This window comes from Rutidosis leptorrhynchoides, chromosome 9, assembly GCF_046630445.1.
Source record: "Rutidosis leptorrhynchoides isolate AG116_Rl617_1_P2 chromosome 9, CSIRO_AGI_Rlap_v1, whole genome shotgun sequence".
Taxonomy (NCBI): Eukaryota; Viridiplantae; Streptophyta; class Magnoliopsida; order Asterales; family Asteraceae; genus Rutidosis; species Rutidosis leptorrhynchoides.
Window position 1 is genome coordinate 97,579,807 of NC_092341.1, and position 18,618 is coordinate 97,598,424.

Here is an 18,618-nt window from a genome sequence, read left to right on the forward strand (position 1 = left end):
TCCCAGTGCTTGGCTTGACTTCTACGTAACGGTAATATTCTACAGCGGAAGCAATTAATACCTGAGAATAAAACACGCAAAATGAATCAACAATATGTTGAGTGAATCTACAGGTTTTAGGTAAACAATACAGTATGTTTAAAAAGTAATATTCCAAAAATGTTTATTAGTGGAAGACCACCAAAGTTTAATGTTAAAGTTTTTAGACAACACTGTTTCTCGTTTCAAAAGTTTGTTGACACTACCATGTCAAATTTCAATCATTTGTAGACAACACCCTGTCAAGTTTTATCTCATTTGCTCGTAAACCACAGTTTAAATATCGTTGTATAGTATCTGAAAAAAAAAACAGTTATCAGAAAAATAGTTTAATTTCCTTGACCACGAGATTCTATCGCTGCATACACCGAGCACCTGAATGCGAGCATTAACCCGAGTATAGAAACCACTATACCCGCCTTTACCTCCTAAAATGTTATACACTTGTTCAAATGTATTTAATGTTCAAAATAAATGCACCACTGCTTTTATAGTGGGTGAGGTTGTCAACCTAACGGATCCGTCCATCTAAATTGTGCTTACACCGATGGTATTAAAAGTATTCAAGCTAGAGGCTTTTTGAACAAAACTCAGTATGCATATGTGTAGTACTCATGTCAATATAAAGTAATTTGAAAATGTAAATATAACAGCGTGTATTCTCATCCCTGAAAACATATATAAAAAGCGGGACTGTAGACTCACCTTTGAATAAGCTCGGAATGAAACACAAATGACTTGTACTGTTTTGACCCGAGTAATGTAACCTAAGTATACGTACGTAGGTTGGTCAATATATGTATCTTATATAAGTGTGGTTTCATAGTGTACGTTGTCTTATTGCTCGACTGGACGCGTTTCAAGTAAAAGTCAACTATCTCATGCAAGTCAAACAAAGTCAACCGAAGTCAAACCGAAAGTCAAACTTGGTCAATGTGGTCAAATAAAGTCAACATCAGTAGGTTCATGTCAAATATTAGTCAACATGTCAAACCTAAGTCAAACAATACGTTTTAGGTCATGAATGATCATTTTCACAATTTCAGTTTATCGTCATGCACAAAATTTATGAACACGTAGCATACTTAGCACATTATCTCATAGTAAAAAATTCATGTAAATATGACAAACTCTAGCTCATAATTAAACTTAAAATCAATTCCAAAAAGTCCAGCCAGGGACTCATACGACAATTAAAAGTCAGGAATCAGAAGGAATACATTTGGGGTTTTCCAAGTCAGTTTCTGACCGCGCACTGATTTCATTTTGGCTATAACCGGAGTTAGGAACATGAAATTGATACAAGACCAGTGGAAATAGTTCAAGGACAAATTAAAGTAACACATATCAAAAATCTAGCCACTTTTGTTTAGCCAATTGGTACAGTTTATTCGTGCAATTTGATCATTCAGTTTTCAGCTCAAATCAGAATTCACATAAAGTATGGCTCTATTGTGCCCAATGCATAAGGTTTCATAGATTGACATAAACTAAAAATAAGTCACATATCATGTTAAGTTTCATTTTCCAGAAGTATACATGCTTAAACAATACTCAAAATCCACAGAGTACAAAATCATGTGCAATTTACAGATTCGATTCTCATTTAGTTAGTCACATTCTCATACAATTATCCGAAGATCTAGATACAATTAGCCAATGATATCTACATGAAAGATGAAGTACTTTTTGTCTACTTTTCAAATATGCAAAGTTTTTAGCACAGAAGTTAACACATTTTATCATACAAGGTTATTTTCATGCAAGTGCTGTATACAACTACTTTTACACTAATTCTAGCATATCTCGGGCTATACATAAGCAAACGACATGATATGCTAGTATAACTTGAGTGTTTTTAAATTATCTTTCCAGTGGTATAAGTCTCATATGCCATTTGGTTTTCTATCATTACCAGATTTCTGATCAAGCAACAAAAACACAACGATAATTCAAATCGACATAACTTAATCATACAGAAACGAAATCAAGCGAATCCAAAGCCTAAACTCAATAGTTTTTCGCAAGGAATCTGATTATAACATAATAATTAGCATTTGAAAAACTTAATTTTTCTGATCAAACAAATACAAATTCATTTTTAAACCCTAGCGCATCAAACAATCAAAATAACGATTACAATTAACACGTACGTGTATAGACTTGAGCAATTGACAACATAACTATGAAACTTTATAAAAATCAGATTTTTAAGAATTAGGGTTCATGTAAATATACCTTAGATCAAAAATCAAAGCACACCAATACGTAGAGGATAACGCGAATTGCAACTTTTGTTCTTGAGGTTTAATCAAAAATTGAGTTTGAGTGTGTGTGTGTGTGTGAATTGGCAGACGAACAAGAGAGGGAAAGGAGAGATCGACTGGTGCAGCTTTTGTGTGAGGGTTTTATCTAATTTAGGTTTAACCTTCTAATTTATATCAAGCCATAAATACACAATTAACACATAAGTCCCTAAAGTTATCAAAAATTAAACATAAAAGGGGGTGGGGAGGGGGGTTTCGGCCAATGGGGCCCTCTAGGGGGTTCTCGGGCTCTCGTTTTGCAATCCCGTGTAATCGTGGTCCGTTTTAAGTGCCATTTAGTCGTATCGAAGGCCCGGAACGCTAACCCGATCGTTAAACGCAACCAATTGTCTAATTTATTAAAAACCCAATAAATTAAATATTTTAAAAAGTTAATAATTAATAAAATTAATTATTAAAATAAACCCGAGCGTTTCGTTGCTCAAAAAGCTTTTATCAAAATCGTATCGTTTTTATCGTATTTCATTATCCGAAATATTTATTTGAATTAATATCAACCCATATCAGTTATTAAAACCCTCCGAAGATCAAGTACGCATTTAATACACGCAACGCATAAAAGTTAAATAATCGCCGTTAAATAAACTAACGAAAGGTTAACGAAAGTAACGGAAAAATCAGGGTTGTTACAGAATTCTAAGATTTCAAAATCAGAATATGTAATTGGATTTGAATATGTATGGTTGTTTTGATTTCTATCAAAGAATGTATATTGTTGTGAAAGTAGTGAGTAGAGTTGATGATTTGCTGAATCAGAATCGAAGAATGTAACATATTAATTGTGAATATATATATCTCTCGGGTATTACCTACCCGCGAAAAAAAAATTCACAAGTACTATTTTTGTACAAATGAATTTTATTACAGTCTTTATGAAAATATATGTATATATATTTTCTTCAGATATAATACAGATTTAATGAGTTAATATACTATTAAACTCATTTGATTTACGGTTGGAGCTAGAGTGAGTAATCCCTAAAACTTTAGAAATTACGTAATCTTTGTGGATTATTTCTTCAATGTAAATGAAATTAGGAATCAATACTTCGTTATTTGTCGATGAATGATATTGGTGTTCGTGGGATTCTTGTGAACTTCGCAAGATACGAATGATGTTTTCCAGAATATTTCGAATATATCGAAAATGAAAGTGTACAATCAAATATGTATTTGAATAATACACTTGGTTTATTATGAAATAAAATTCATTTAGTTGAAACAGATATTGTAGTTAACGATGAATTGAGTATCTCGACTTGTGTGCTTCCTCCAACACTAGTTCTCTCAATCTACCAAACTTTGGTACCCAAATTCGGTTAGCAAAGTACCGTGTTCCGTCCTCCTTGATGTCAAACTTCTTAACCATCCCTTTGAGAAATTCAACATCAACATTCTCTTGTTTCATGGCTTCTTGTTGTGCTTCGCGGATTTGTGATGTGAGATTAGTACGGACAACTATGTTAAGCGCTTTAACCCTAAGAGGTTTCTCTCGCTCCTTTCTGCTCAAGGCATCTGCCACAACATTTGCCTTGCCCGGATGGTATTGAAGTTCGCAGTTATAATCGTTAAGTAGTTCCATCCAACGTCGTTGTCTCATGTTGAGTTGCTTCTGATCGAATATGTGCTGTAAACTCTTATGGTCGGTGAAGATAGTGAACTTGGTTCCAAACAGGTAGTGTCTCCACATTTTAAGTGCAAAGACAACAGCTCCTAACTCAAGGTCGTGCGTAGTGTAGTTCTGCTCATGTATCTTTAACTGACGCGATCCATAAGCAATAACTTTGTTTCGTTGCATAAGCACGCAACCCATTCCTTGACGTGAGGCATCACAATTGAAACAACCCAACCCGTATTAAAACCCTTGTAACAACCCAACCCGTTAACCAACCAAAAACGCAACATAAAAAAAAAAATTTTAAAACTGGGCAGAAGGGTGCGCCGAGCGCACCACACCAAGTGCGCGGTGCGGACTGGTGCCTGGCAGCTTCTGTCCACTTTTTCCGTTTTACGCCAAAGATCTTTGACTTCCCGACACATTTAGACCAAAGGCATTTCACAACATATTATAATAGTTAAAACTAACATGTTCCAATAATAAAATGAGTTTTACGAGACTGGGACCACATCGGTCGTTTTACGACTTTCGTACAAAATACAAATTTTCAACCACATTATTTTTAACACAAAATAAAGACCGAGCATGGCGATTGGGAATATGCTACCCAATCCTAATCAAATTCAAAAGCAAGATCTTCTAAGCAACTACGCAAGTCCACTAGTCCCCACGCTTACCCGAGCCACCGCATCCATGCAAATCTATAAAAATATAAACAACGAGAGGGTAAGCTAACGCATAGTGAGTGAAAATATACTACATATATATATATGCATAAAATGGACACGCCACAAAAATAATCAAATACCGCATACCGGAGCATCCAAGCATAAAGGCAAGCTAATCTAAGCATACCGTACGATCACTAAGCAACAAGCTAAATATGCATCAACAAAATATAAGTTCACCCATGACGATGTGAACAACGCCAAGAAACTACACCGGAAGGGTTAGCTGCATCAAGACAATACAACATTATACGTATACAATATATATAACAACGCGTAAAACACCCTTGGTTAACCAATCGAACAAGGGAATGGTGCTCGCGAAAATGCCATCGGTGTTCATAATATCCGTTAGTGTACTTAACATCTCGTATCACTAAACCCTAGGGTGGCACCTTAACACCTCAGTACTTCACCCCGAGTGGCATCTTAACACCTCGATGCTTCACTCTTTACTTTAAGGAGTGGCGTCTTAACACCTCGACACTTCACTCCTAGGTGGCATCTTAACACCTCGATGCTTCACCCCGAGTGGCATCTTACCACCTCGATGCTTCACCCATCAATTACTTAGAGTGGCATCTTAACACCTCGATGCTTCACTCCGAGTGGCGTCTTAACACCTCGACACTTCACTCGTCACGTGCAACGTGGTGTCTTAGCACCTCGACACTTCACATTTCACGCTACAACAAATAGATACATTATATACCTGCGCATATAATTATTCCACTCACAATATTAACCCTTCGTCATTGGGGTTATATAAGTCCACATCACAATATTAACCCTTCGCCATGGGGTTATATAATCCACATCACACGCCCATGTGATAACCTACACACAAAGTATGCACCTCGCCAAGGTGGTCAACCAAAACGCACAACCGTGCCAATTGGATCTATACACAAGTCCAACAATTCCACCTGTACGAGAAGTGAGCTCTATAAACGAGAACCCCTTCACCCGACCCGCACTCATCCTATACATACATATGCATATAGGATATTAACACTCACCTTGAAGTCTTGATGGATGCCAAACCAAAATCCGCAATCGCCGATGGAATGTACCTATTCCATTTATCACAAATACAATAACACAATTAGGGTGAATTACAAACCAACCCATTTCGACACTTAGTGAAATTTCAACCCAAATGCACTTCCAAGCACAAACCGCGCCCAAACTAACCAATAATCACTAACACAAGTGAGAATGGTCCTAATATGCCAATTAACCCAATCATAGGTGTTAAACACCCATCTTGCCCAAAATGACACTTAAACACTAATTTTGACCCATAAGAAGTCAACATCACGCCATTAGCAAGTTTCGACACCAACACATATTTAACTCGGTTTTATACTTCAACTTAATCCATTTTAAGTTTATAAACCTTATTAAACCGACAATTGGGTCATAAACATCACCAAACCCTAATTTTGACTCTAGTCAAAATTAGTCAACCACATGAACCCTAAAGGCTTCCAACACCTCGATAATCACTAAATACTAGTGATTACACCCATTTGCAAGTCTTACAAACTTACACTTGTTCACCAAACCCAAATCCCACCAATAACAACAATAAACCCGAAATTAACAACTAAATGGGTTCCATCTATGAACATACAAGCCAAAAGCCTCAAATTTGAATGATGAACACAAATATGAAATTCTGAGTTAGAGCTTACCGCTAGTATCACATTGTAGCTAAGAACGAGGAGAACAAACTTGTCTCTTACGCTTTCGATCAAAACCCGCTTCTTCCTTTCCAAAAATCCCTTTGAATCAATTGGGGTGTTTGAGTTTTTGAGAAAAAATGAAGAAGAAAAGGAAAAAGATAAAAGGAAATGAAACGGATGGATGAGATTAAGATCTCAAATCTGGCTCAAACGCGAAATAACCAAAATGCCCTTGAACATCTTTTAAAATCACAAAACTGGTACCAATCCGCCCAGAATGTCGCGTCGCGGCCTCAATCGTCGCGTAGCGACATATAACGTGGTCTGGTGGTTGCCTTGACATGCCTCCTGACTTTGAAACTAGTTAATCGCCGCGCCGCGACCCTCTCTGTCGTGCCACGACCTTCTGCAGAGTCTGATTCTGACTCTGAATTTCAGGGACTGAACTTGCCTAACTCTGATTCTGATGTAAATCCTGAAAATGCATAAGTGTTAGGTTCACTTTTAGTGGCTCTTTCTGCTGCGCACATTTTCTGACACTTTCAGGAACATTTTCTGATACACTAAAATCCGGGGTGTTACAACTCTCCCCCACTTAGATTCGATCACGTCCTCGTGATCCTAGTCACTTAACCAATCCGAACCTACACTCGATGGTTTTCAAACAATGTTCCAATTCGACTTCCACCACACTTATCGTTAATCCGAAGGTTAATCCATTAACTAAATACACACTTGCAGGCATTCTGAGACATGCAATACACACAACATCTGAAGTCTATAACGATCACTTAGAATACGCGAAATCACCACGTATTCTTCCAATTCCTCTAGGCAATTCTTCTCAAAGAGTCACCATTAACAACCAAATCGTCACCCGTGACTCGTCAAATCCACAAATTCGAGCACTAACACTTGCTCAATCCCCCACATCGGGAAAACTCAACCAACCTCATACCGAGATGTCAACCCTTTAGCGCACCCATACCAAGTACAATGCTAAAAGCAGTCACAATAAAGTCAACCATTCGGCCGATGAAGACCGAAAAAGTGAATCCTTACGGATAACGCTTACCACTTAACAACCCTTGTAGTGCGCAGACACGGCTATTACGCAACTACCGCAACCTCATATGCAAACGGCTAAAACTGTTAGCGCCCATAACGAGTAGGGTAACGCTAATCCTAAGGTGTACAAAATCAACTATTGTCACACCCGTAACAACATGTGAGCGAAACATGGCTATCGCATCACTAATCACACAACATGGTCCTCACGATCCCACCATCGGTGTATAAAACAACCAATAGATCACACCACACAGTCCTTACGACCCCACCATCGGTGTATAAAACAACCGATAGATCACTCAACACCGGATGAAGTCAGCTGACCCGTCAACGGTCATGCTTCACCGATATATCACTACTCCCATGATGAAGTCAGCGGACCCCGAACGGCAATGCTTCACCAATCACATACTCCCATGATGAAGTCAGCAGACCCGAATGGTCATGCTTCACCAATCACATACGCACTTTTGGCCTCGAACAACGAGTAGTGCAACATCGCGCTCTGCAGCACTATAGTGAACCCTAACGGATACCGCTAACCATCCACACAATCGAGCAAGAACCACCTATATCAAACATAGGTACAAAACAATAATTCCCTAAAAGAGAATCTGACACACACATCCCTTAACCGAGGGATTTCACCTTACTCTCCAAACACGTCTATTATCTCCCAACGAGATTTACCACATTACCACCTCAGTGATAATTCAAATCCTAAATCATAAGTACAATTTAACCGAAATTGTACTCTACCACAAATCGACCAAAACTAGGGGCCTGTTTACTTGTGACTTAATATGCTTATTTGACCAAATGAATTACTCGGTAATACATATTGGGTGTTTACTTACACCTTTTTGATTAATAAGAACTCCCTGAAGTGATTTGTGGGTCATTCATAAAAGTGGTGTAGTCCACATACAGCCATTTTATTTCCATCCATACCTTCATTTTCTTTTTTTTCTTTTTTTACGTAACTGAAGCTTTACACGTTTATTCTCAAAAAAGAAAACCACGTTTCTTCGACCAAGGCATCCCAGCTCCGGTGACGTTCCAAAATCGTAGATCTAGAACTAACAGATCTCCAACGATGTTTCAAAAACATTAATCTTGATAGACACCCCAACCGCTCCGGCGATGTAACCACAGATCTTCCCTCGATGTTCGAAATTTAAAATTGATTTTCGATGGTGGTTTATTAACGATCGTTCTTTGAGTACAGTGTGATTATTTGGTTTTAAAGCATGATGGTGATAGATTAATTGGTTGAAATTGAAACATTTTATATAATGAAATGAAGACGATGATGCCGCTGGGTTGTAAAGCATGAGAGTCAATTTGTTTTAATTAATAGTATATGTTTGTGGATCTGTTATTGCAATTTTGAAGAATTGAAGATAAGTATGTTTATATTATATTTGTTACTATTAAATAATGAAGCTAAAGGTAGTTCGAAATGAAGAAATTTTATTTTCTTTGAAACAGATGCACACCAATTATGTATAATTTAATATATGTTTATTTAATTTATAATTTGAATAAAGGTTAAAATAGTCATTTATCATTATTCAGTCATTATTTTGACACAAAAAGTAAACAACAATTCTATATCTATAGCTTACTCCATATAAGTATATATATCCATATAGCCATCTATACCCATAAATGACTTAATGAAAAGATAAGTAAACAGGCCCTAGGTCCCAACAAAATTTTCGGATCTACTAAAACGTCATCCAAAATCTCCCGCTAGAACTTCCTCGTGCGGGAGTGTAACTCCCCCACTTGGAACTACGTTCCATTACCGCATCTTGTACAACCGTACAATGCTACCAAAGGTAGACTTTACCAACAATTGGGTTCACACGACCCATCACTACATCTTGCTCCAATCTCGAGCACATAAATGATCTTAACAAATCCTTAACCACTTCGAACGAAGAGTTCACCACAATTTACACAAAATATACCCTCGCAATCATCCGATTGCTATCGTTTGTCAATTTTCCCACCTAGTCACTCATGGACCTAAGGGTTTCTCTCCGGTACCCAAAGTACAATGTAACCGAAACACCATGGAGTCGAACACCACGCTAGTAGGTATAAAAGAGGCACCTATCGTTGTGTCATGTAGACTCCTTCACAAATCATACATCGAGATTTAAAACACTCGATCTTAAGGGTTTCATCCACCCGACGAACCTCACGGTTCATCAACTTCAACACGAGAGCGAACACGCTCTAACATCCGAACACCAAATCCCACACATATGGCTTGGTAGAAACAATTCCCAAACACTAAGGAATGCTTGGTTGCACCAAGTCTCACGCCCTTCGTCCACCAATCAAAACGTCACCATAGGGTAGTTCCACTAGGAACGTCACCCATAACAAAATATGCAAAACACAAATGCTTTCAACAAATTCGTACACAACGACACATAATAAATATCCAAAGGACATATTTATTAAAACGAAACGTACCTTAATGTCTCCTTGCGGCATTCGCCGCCGCCAATGCGGGACAATCCGGCTTGCGATGTCCCTCTTTATGACAATAGTAGCACATTCCGTCATCACTTCTCGGCATTGTGCATTCCCATAACTTGTGGCCCCTAACACCACAATTGAAACATCTAGGCGCATGAGAACTCGTCGAACCTTTCTCCACGTTACCGATACTCGCACTCGCACCCTTAGTTTTCTTACTTGGAGCACCATACGAATCAACCCTTCTCTTACTTGAAAGCTCCCTAACCTTCGATCGCGAATAAGATTCGAAACCCCTAGCCATGTTAAATAACTCCGCAAACGAGTTCACTTGGCCAACGCTAATTTTTCCCTGCAACTCATCATTCAAAGTCCGATAGAAATCTTCCATCAACATCTGATCATTCCTAATATACTCCAGGAAAAAACGAGCCTTTGACATAAAGGTCGTCTTTAGAGTATTCAAGTCCATCGATCCTTGTTGCAAATTTCGCAACTCATTTCGCATTTCCGACAAATCGGTTGAAGTCCAGAACTCCTCGAAGAATTCCTTCTTAAAATCGTCCCACGACAATGCCATAAACGGTTCACCACCGACAAGATCGATCTTACCATCCAACCAATCCTTTGCCCTACCCCGCAACAAACTAGTAGCTAGTCTTGTCTTTTTCTCGGGAGGGTATTCAATAGTGCGAAAAAACCCTTCGACATCCGAGATCGAGGTGGTGCTTACCAAAGGATCCGGTTTCCCATCATACATCGGGGGTTTAGTCCTCATGAAGCTCTTAAGACAACGCTCCATTTCACTACTACCCCGAAATTCGGAATAATTCCTATCCATTTCTTCTCGTAACGCACCCACTTGCTCCGCAATGGAGGCCGCAACTCTAGCGTTAAACTCGGCATCATTCGTCTCGATCCTGTCTCCCGTTGTCATTCTAAGGAATGCAAAGCGATTAGATCACGAACGTATAAAACCACACACGCAACACCGCCCCATTTTTCTAAACACTCGTGGTACATCACTTGTTAGACACGATTTGCACCCGCAATAAGGTTTGCAAGTCCTTATTACGCATACATGCCGTATCGACTCGTTAGTACAACGACCGCTTCGCTCGATGATATATGCAAACGTAAACAAAATTCTACGTGATATAAACACACGCAAGAATTATTATCACAACACAATAGTACATTAATAATATCCGCATTACTAATATACACGTTAGTCCACCTACAAACAAGGCACTAACTAATAACCCATTCCGACCCGTACTCCTACAAGTCCCGCAACAATTTAGCACACACAAAAGTCTAAGTCTAGGCACCTATCTCAAGTCACCTAAATCCCTTAGACCATGCTCTGATACCACTTGAAATAACACAACCCGTATTAAAACCCTTGTAACAACTCAACCCGTTAACCAACCAAAAACGCAACATAAAAAAAAATTTAAAACAGGGCAGAAGGGTGCGCCGAGCGCACCACACCAAGTGCGCGGCAGCTTCTGTCCACTTTTTTCGTTTTACGCGAAAAGATCTTTGAATTCCTGACACATTTAGACCAAAGGCTTTTCACAACATATTATAATAGTTAAAACTAACACGTTCCAATAATAAAATGTGTTTTACGAGACTGGGCCCACATCGGCCGTTTTACGACTTTCATACAAAATATAAATTTTCAACCACATTATTTTTAACACCAAATAAAGACCGAGCATGGCGATTGGGAATATGCTACCCAATCCTAATCAAATCCAAAAGCAAGATCTTCTAAGCAACTACGCAAGTCCACTAGTCCCCACGCTTACCCGAGCCACCGCATCCATGCAAATCTATAAAAATATAAACAATGAGAGGGTAAGCTAACGCTTAGTGAGTGAAAATATACTACATACATATATATGCATAAAATGGACACGCCACAAAAATAATCAAATACCGCATACCGGAGCATCCAAGCATAAAGGCAAGCTAATCTAAGCATACCGTATGATCACTAAGCAACAAGCTAAATATGCATCAACAAAATATAAGTTCACCCTCGACGATGTGAACAACGCCAAGAAACTACACCCGGAGGGTTAGCTACATCAAGACAATACAACATTATACGTATACAATATATATATATATATATATATATATATATATATATATATATATATATATATATATATATATATATATATATATATATATATATATATATATATATATATATAACAACGTGTAAAACACCCATGGTTAACCAATCGAACAAGGGAATGGCGCTCGCGAAAATGCCATCGGTGTTCATAACATCCATTAGTTTACTTAACACCTCGTATCACTAAACCCTAGGGTGGCACCTTAACACCTCGGTACTTCACCCCGAGTGGCATCTTAACACCTCGATGCTTCACTCTTTACTTTATGGAGTGGCGTCTTAACACCTCGATACTTCACTCCTAGGTGGCATCTTAACACCTCGATGCTTCACCCCGAGTGGCATCTTAACACCTCGATGCTTCACCCGTCAATTACTTAGAGTGGCATCTTAACACCTCGATGCTTCACTCCGAGTGGCGTCTTAACACCTCGACACTTCACTCATCACGTGCAACGTGGTGTCTTAGCACCTCGACACTTCACATTTCACGCTACAACAAATAGATACATTATATACCTACGTATATAATTATTCCACTCACAATATTAACCTTTCGTCATTGGGGTTATATAAGTCCACATCACAATATTAACCCTTCGCCATTGGGGTTATATAATCCACATCACACGCCCATGTGGTCAAGGTGGTCAACCAAAACGCACAACCGCGCCAATTGGATCTATACACAAGTCCAACAATTCCACCTGTACGAGAAGTGAGCTCTATAAACGAGAACCCCTTCACCCGACCCGCACTCATCCTATACATACATATGCATATAGGATATTAACACTCACCTTGAAGTCTTGATGGATGCCAAACCAAAATCCGCAATCGCCGATGGAATGTACCTATTCCATTTATCACAAATACAATAACACAATTAGGGTGGATTACAAACCAACCCATTTCGACACTTAGTGAAATTTCAACCCAAATGCACTTCCAAGCACAAACCGTTCCCAAACTAACCAATAATCACTAACACAAGTGAGAAAGGTCCTAATATGCCAATTAACCTAATCATAGGTGTTAAACACCCATCTTGCCTAAAATGACAATTAAACCCTAATTTTGACCCATAAGAAGTCAACATCACGCCATTAGCAAGTTTCGACACCAAAACATATTTAACTCGGTTTTATACTTCAACTTAATCCATTTTAAGTTTATAAACCTTATCAAACCGACAATTGGGTCATAAACATCACCAAACCCTAATTTTGACTCTAGTCAAAATTAGTCAACCACATGAACCCTAAAGGCTTCCAACACCTCGATAATCACTAAATACTATTGATTACACCCATTTGCAAGTCTTACAAACTTACACTTGTTCACCAAACCCAAAACCCGCCAATAACAACAATAAACCCGAATCTTGGTGTTAATCTTCAATTAACAACTAAATGGGTTCCATCTATGAACATACAAGCCAAAAGCCTCAAATTTGAATGATGATATGAAAATGAAATTCCGAGTTAGAGCTTACCGCTAGTATCACCTTGTAGATAAGAACGAGGAGAAGAAACTTGTCTCTTACGCTTTCGATCAAAACCCGCTTCTTCCTTTCCAAAAATCCCTTTGAATCAATTGGTGTGTTTGAGTTTTTGAGAGAAAATGAAGAAGAAAAGGAAAAAGATAAAAGGAAATGAAATGGATGGATGAGATTAAGATCTCAAATCTGGCTCAAACGCGAAATAACCAAAATGCCCTTGAACATCTTTTAAAATCACAAAACTGGTACCAGTCCGCCCAGATTGTCGCGCCGCGGCCTCAATCGTCGCGCCGCGACATATATCGTGGTCTGGTGGTTGCCTTGACATGCCTCCTGACTTTGAAACTGGTTAATCGCCGTGCCGCGACCCTCTCTGTCTCGCCGCAACCTTCTGCAGAGTCTGATTCTGACTCTAAATTTCAGGGACTGAACTTGCCTAACTCTGATTCAGATGTAAAATCTGAAAATGCATAAGTGTTAGGTTCACTTTTAGTGGCGCTTTCTGCTGCGCACATTTTCTGACACTTTCAGAAACATTTTCTGATACACTAAAATCCGGTGTGTTACAACAATAAACCACAAAATCTTCACTTCCCTCGGGTAGAGACAATACTGGTGCAGTTGTTAACTTCTCCTTCAACAACTGAAATGCAGTCTCTTGCGGTTCTGACCACTCAAACTTCTTGCCCTTATGAGTTAATGCGGTTAATGGTCGGGCGATCTTAGAGAATCCTTCAATGAATCTCCGATAGTAACCAGCTAGACCCAAAAATTGCCTAATCTGCGTTGGCGTCTTTGGAGTTTCCCAGTTCTTAACCGACTCAATCTTTGCTGGATTGACCTGTATTCCATTGGCCCCTACAACATGGCCAAGAAATTGTACCTCTGGTAACCAAAAGTCACACTTAGAGAACTTTGCATACAACTGCTCTTCTCTAAACATAGTCAATATCGAGCATAGATGCTGTTCGTGCTCTTCTCTGTTCTTGGAGTACACCAATATATCATCAATGAACACAATGACGAATTTATCTAGGTATGGCTTACACACACGGTTCATGAGGTCCATGAACACTGTTGGTGCATTCATCAAACCAAACGACATCACTGTAAACTCATAATGTCCATAACGTGTTCTAAACGCTATCTTCGGGACATAAGTCATCAATCCTCGGTAGCGGATACCGATTCTTGACTGTCAGCTTGTTCAATTCTCTGTAGTCGATACACAATCTCATCGACCCATCCTTCTTTTTAACAAACAGGACCAGAGCTCCCCAAGGCGAAGAACTCGGTCGAATAAATCCCTTGTCTAAAAACTCCTGCAATTGACTAGACAACTCTTGAAGTTCTGGGGGTGCAAGTCTGTACGGTACGCGAGCCACCGGTGCCGCTCCTGGCACTAAGTCTATCTGAAATTCGACTTCACGGTGGGGTGGACGTGTAACCTCAGGACAATCTCTAATAGTCGGGAAATATTTGGGTCTCTTAAATGTCGGCTCATCCTTACTTTCATGTGCTAGAATTGTGAGACATTCTCGTCTCGTGTACTTCTGGACCTTCGAGTAATTAGTGTAACACGACAGTGTACTGATCTCTTCTTCGTACATAATTATCGTCGGGGAAAGAAATTCGAATAGTCTTCTTGTCGTAGCTGCCTTGGTTGTATCGTCAGATAACCAGTTTGTTTCAACCACGAGGTTAAAATTTCCCAGTTCAATAGTTCTATAAAGCACATGTTGTCTAAGGGAGGCACATGGTTATAAAGGTTGTGAACAATTTCTCTAGCGTTAAGGCTTCCATCAGCACCGGTGTTAACATCATGTATAAGCATTATGATCGGTGAGTGAGAGCAGTTTCGTGAAGAATTTCATGGAAAACGAAATTGAATAAGGTATAATGGCAACCCGAACAAAATCTGATATTTAATCGAAAAGGGTTGGTACAATCTCCCAGACGTGTGTGCCTTACAGGAAACAGATGAAGTGTAGTTCGCGTCGATGCGTTCAAAGTTGGTTGGTAATGTTTGTGGGTATAACGAAAATGATTGCCGCTTAAGAAAAGTACGTTGGGGTAGAATGAGAAACGATATAGTGACAAGTAGTATTACTAGTAGTAATGAGTGATGGGGTTAGCGATAAGTAGCGATGGATGGTGATAAGCAGTGATGATAGTGGTGGCGAATAAGTTATTAGATAGCGTGCTCGCATCAAGAGTATATATACATGTCTACTAATGCACCCAATATGGCATAATAGTTATCAATCGGTAGGCTCGTGTTGGGAAACAAAATCATGATCGGCGGGTGACTGAATGATAGGTAAGTTGGAAATCGAGTGGACAATATCTACTACGTATTGTGTGGGCTGTTACCAGGAATCCTCCTCTAAAGACGTATTAGAATTGAGTTGTGATGCACAGTAGTGAGTAGTAAAGCGTGGATGTGTTAATGGTGATGAGTAGTGCTTGGTAGTGGTAAGTAGTAATGACTAGTATTGAGTAGTAGCAAGTAGCAAGGGGTAATAGTAAGTAGTATTTAGTAATGACAAGAAGTAAGAAGTAGTGATCAGTCGTGACTAGCAGTCAGAGGCAGCGTGGAGTAGTAGTTAGCTGCAATAAACAGTACTGAGTAGTGGTATGAGATGACGAGTATGTTTAAGTAGTGTCTTTGTAGTGACGAGTGGTGATCGGTGGTGGCAGGAAGTGTCGAGCGGTGAGGAGTGGTGTCATGCTTACAAGTTACTTATAAGTTATAATAATAATTAGTTTGCACAGTGTAAGTCTCTACTCATATTTAAGGTTATACAGTTTGTGTTCACAACGGTGTTTATCCAAGTAACCTACTTGACTCGCTCCCAATTCCTTATTTTGCGATGTCGGAACTTCTATATGAGTCACCATAATGTAATCCCGGTCATTACATTACGCTATCTCACATATCTATTCGACATCACTCCATAAGTTCAAGATAGCGTAGTCAACTTAATTTAGTTAAATCTGGCTTCGTGTGTACGTATGTGTTTCGTGATATAGTATATTTAGTCCAAGTCCATGTTGTATGGTACAAGGCATATATGTATGTGGTGTAATGTGTAGCCCTACATGTAGCATTGTGAAGCAAATAGTGCAGGTATGGTGTATAAAAGTCATCCAAGACACACAGCTTTAGACTAGACTTCACTAATGCGCCCTACGGTTAGACACACTAATGTATCCTAGTTCCCTATAGCCAAAGCTCTGATACCAAATGCAACACCCCGTCAAAATTCCCTTTAACGGAATGTTAACTCTGGTCCCAGTGCTTGGCTTGACTTCTACGTAATGGCAATATTCTACAGCGGAAGCAATTAATACCTGAGAATAAAACACGCAAAACAAATCAACAATATGTTGAGTGAATCTACAGGTTTTAGGTAAACAATACAGTATGTTTAAAAAGTAATATTCCGAAAACGTTTATTAGTGGAAGACCACCAAAGTTTAATGTTAAAGTTTTTAGACAACACTGTTTCTCGTTTCAAAAGTTTGTTGACACTACCATGTCAAATTTCAATCATTTGTAGACAACACCATGTCAAGTTTTATCTCATTTGCTCGTAAACCACAGTTTAAATATCGTTGTATAGTATCTGAAAAAAAATAGTTATCAGAAAAATAGTTTAATTTCCTTGACCACGAGATACTATCGCTGCATACACCGAGCACCTGAATGCTAGCATTAACCCGAGTATAGAAACCACTATACCTGCCTTTACCTCCTAAAATATTATATACTTGTTCAAATGTATTTAATGTTCAAAATAAATGCACCACTGCTTTTATAGTGGGTGAGGTTGTCAACCTAACGGATCCGTCCATCTAAATTGTGCTTACACCGATGGTATTAAAAGTATTCAAGCTAGAGGCTTTTTGAACAAAACTCAGTATGCATATGTGTAGTATTCATGTCAATATAAAGTAATTTGAAAATGTAAATATAACAGCGTGTATTCTCATCCCTGAAAACATATATAAAAAGCGGGACTGTAGACTCACATTTGTAACCTAAGTATACGTATGTAGGTTGGTCAATATATGTATCTTATATAAGTGTGGTTTCATAGTGTACGTTGTCTTATTGCTCGACTCGACGCGTTTCAAGGAAAAGTCAACTATCTCATGCAAGTCAAACAAAGTCAACCGAAGTCAAACTGAAAGTCAAACTTGGTCAATGTGGTCAACTAAAGTCAACATCAGTAGGTTCATGTCAAAAATTAGTCAACATGTCAAACCTAAGTCAAACAATACATTTTAGGTCATGAATGATCATTTTCACAATTTCAGTTTATTGTCATGCACAAAATTTATGAACACGTAACATACTTAGCACATTATCTCATAGTACAAAATTCACATAAATATGAAAAACTCCAGATCATAATTACACTTAAAATCGATTCCAAAAAGTCTGGCCAGGGACTCATACGACAATTAAAAGTCAGGAATCAGAAGGAATACATTTGGGGTTTGCCAAGTCAGTTTCTGACAGCGCACTGATTTCATTTTGGCTATAACCGGGGTTAGAAACATGAAATTGATACAAGACCAGTGGCCATAGTTCAAGTGATAATGCTAAAAACGAACATATATTTCATAGCATTATTCCTCAAGAAAGACAAGCTTTTAGTTGAAATTGTTCTATCTACAAGTGATATTCGTTTAAATAATAAAAGGTGAAGACAAAAGACAGATTCGACGAATTGAAGACGCAAACGACCAAAAAGCTCAAAAGTACAAAAGACAATCAAAGAGGTTCCAATTATTGATAAGAAACGTCTCGAAATTACAAGAGTACAAGATTCAAAACGCAAAGTACAAGATATTAAATTGTACGCAAGGACGTTCGAAAATCCGGAACCGGGACATGAGTCAACTCTCAACGCTCGACGCAACGGACTAAAAATTACAAGTCAACTATGCACATAAATATAATATAATATATAAATAATTCTTAAA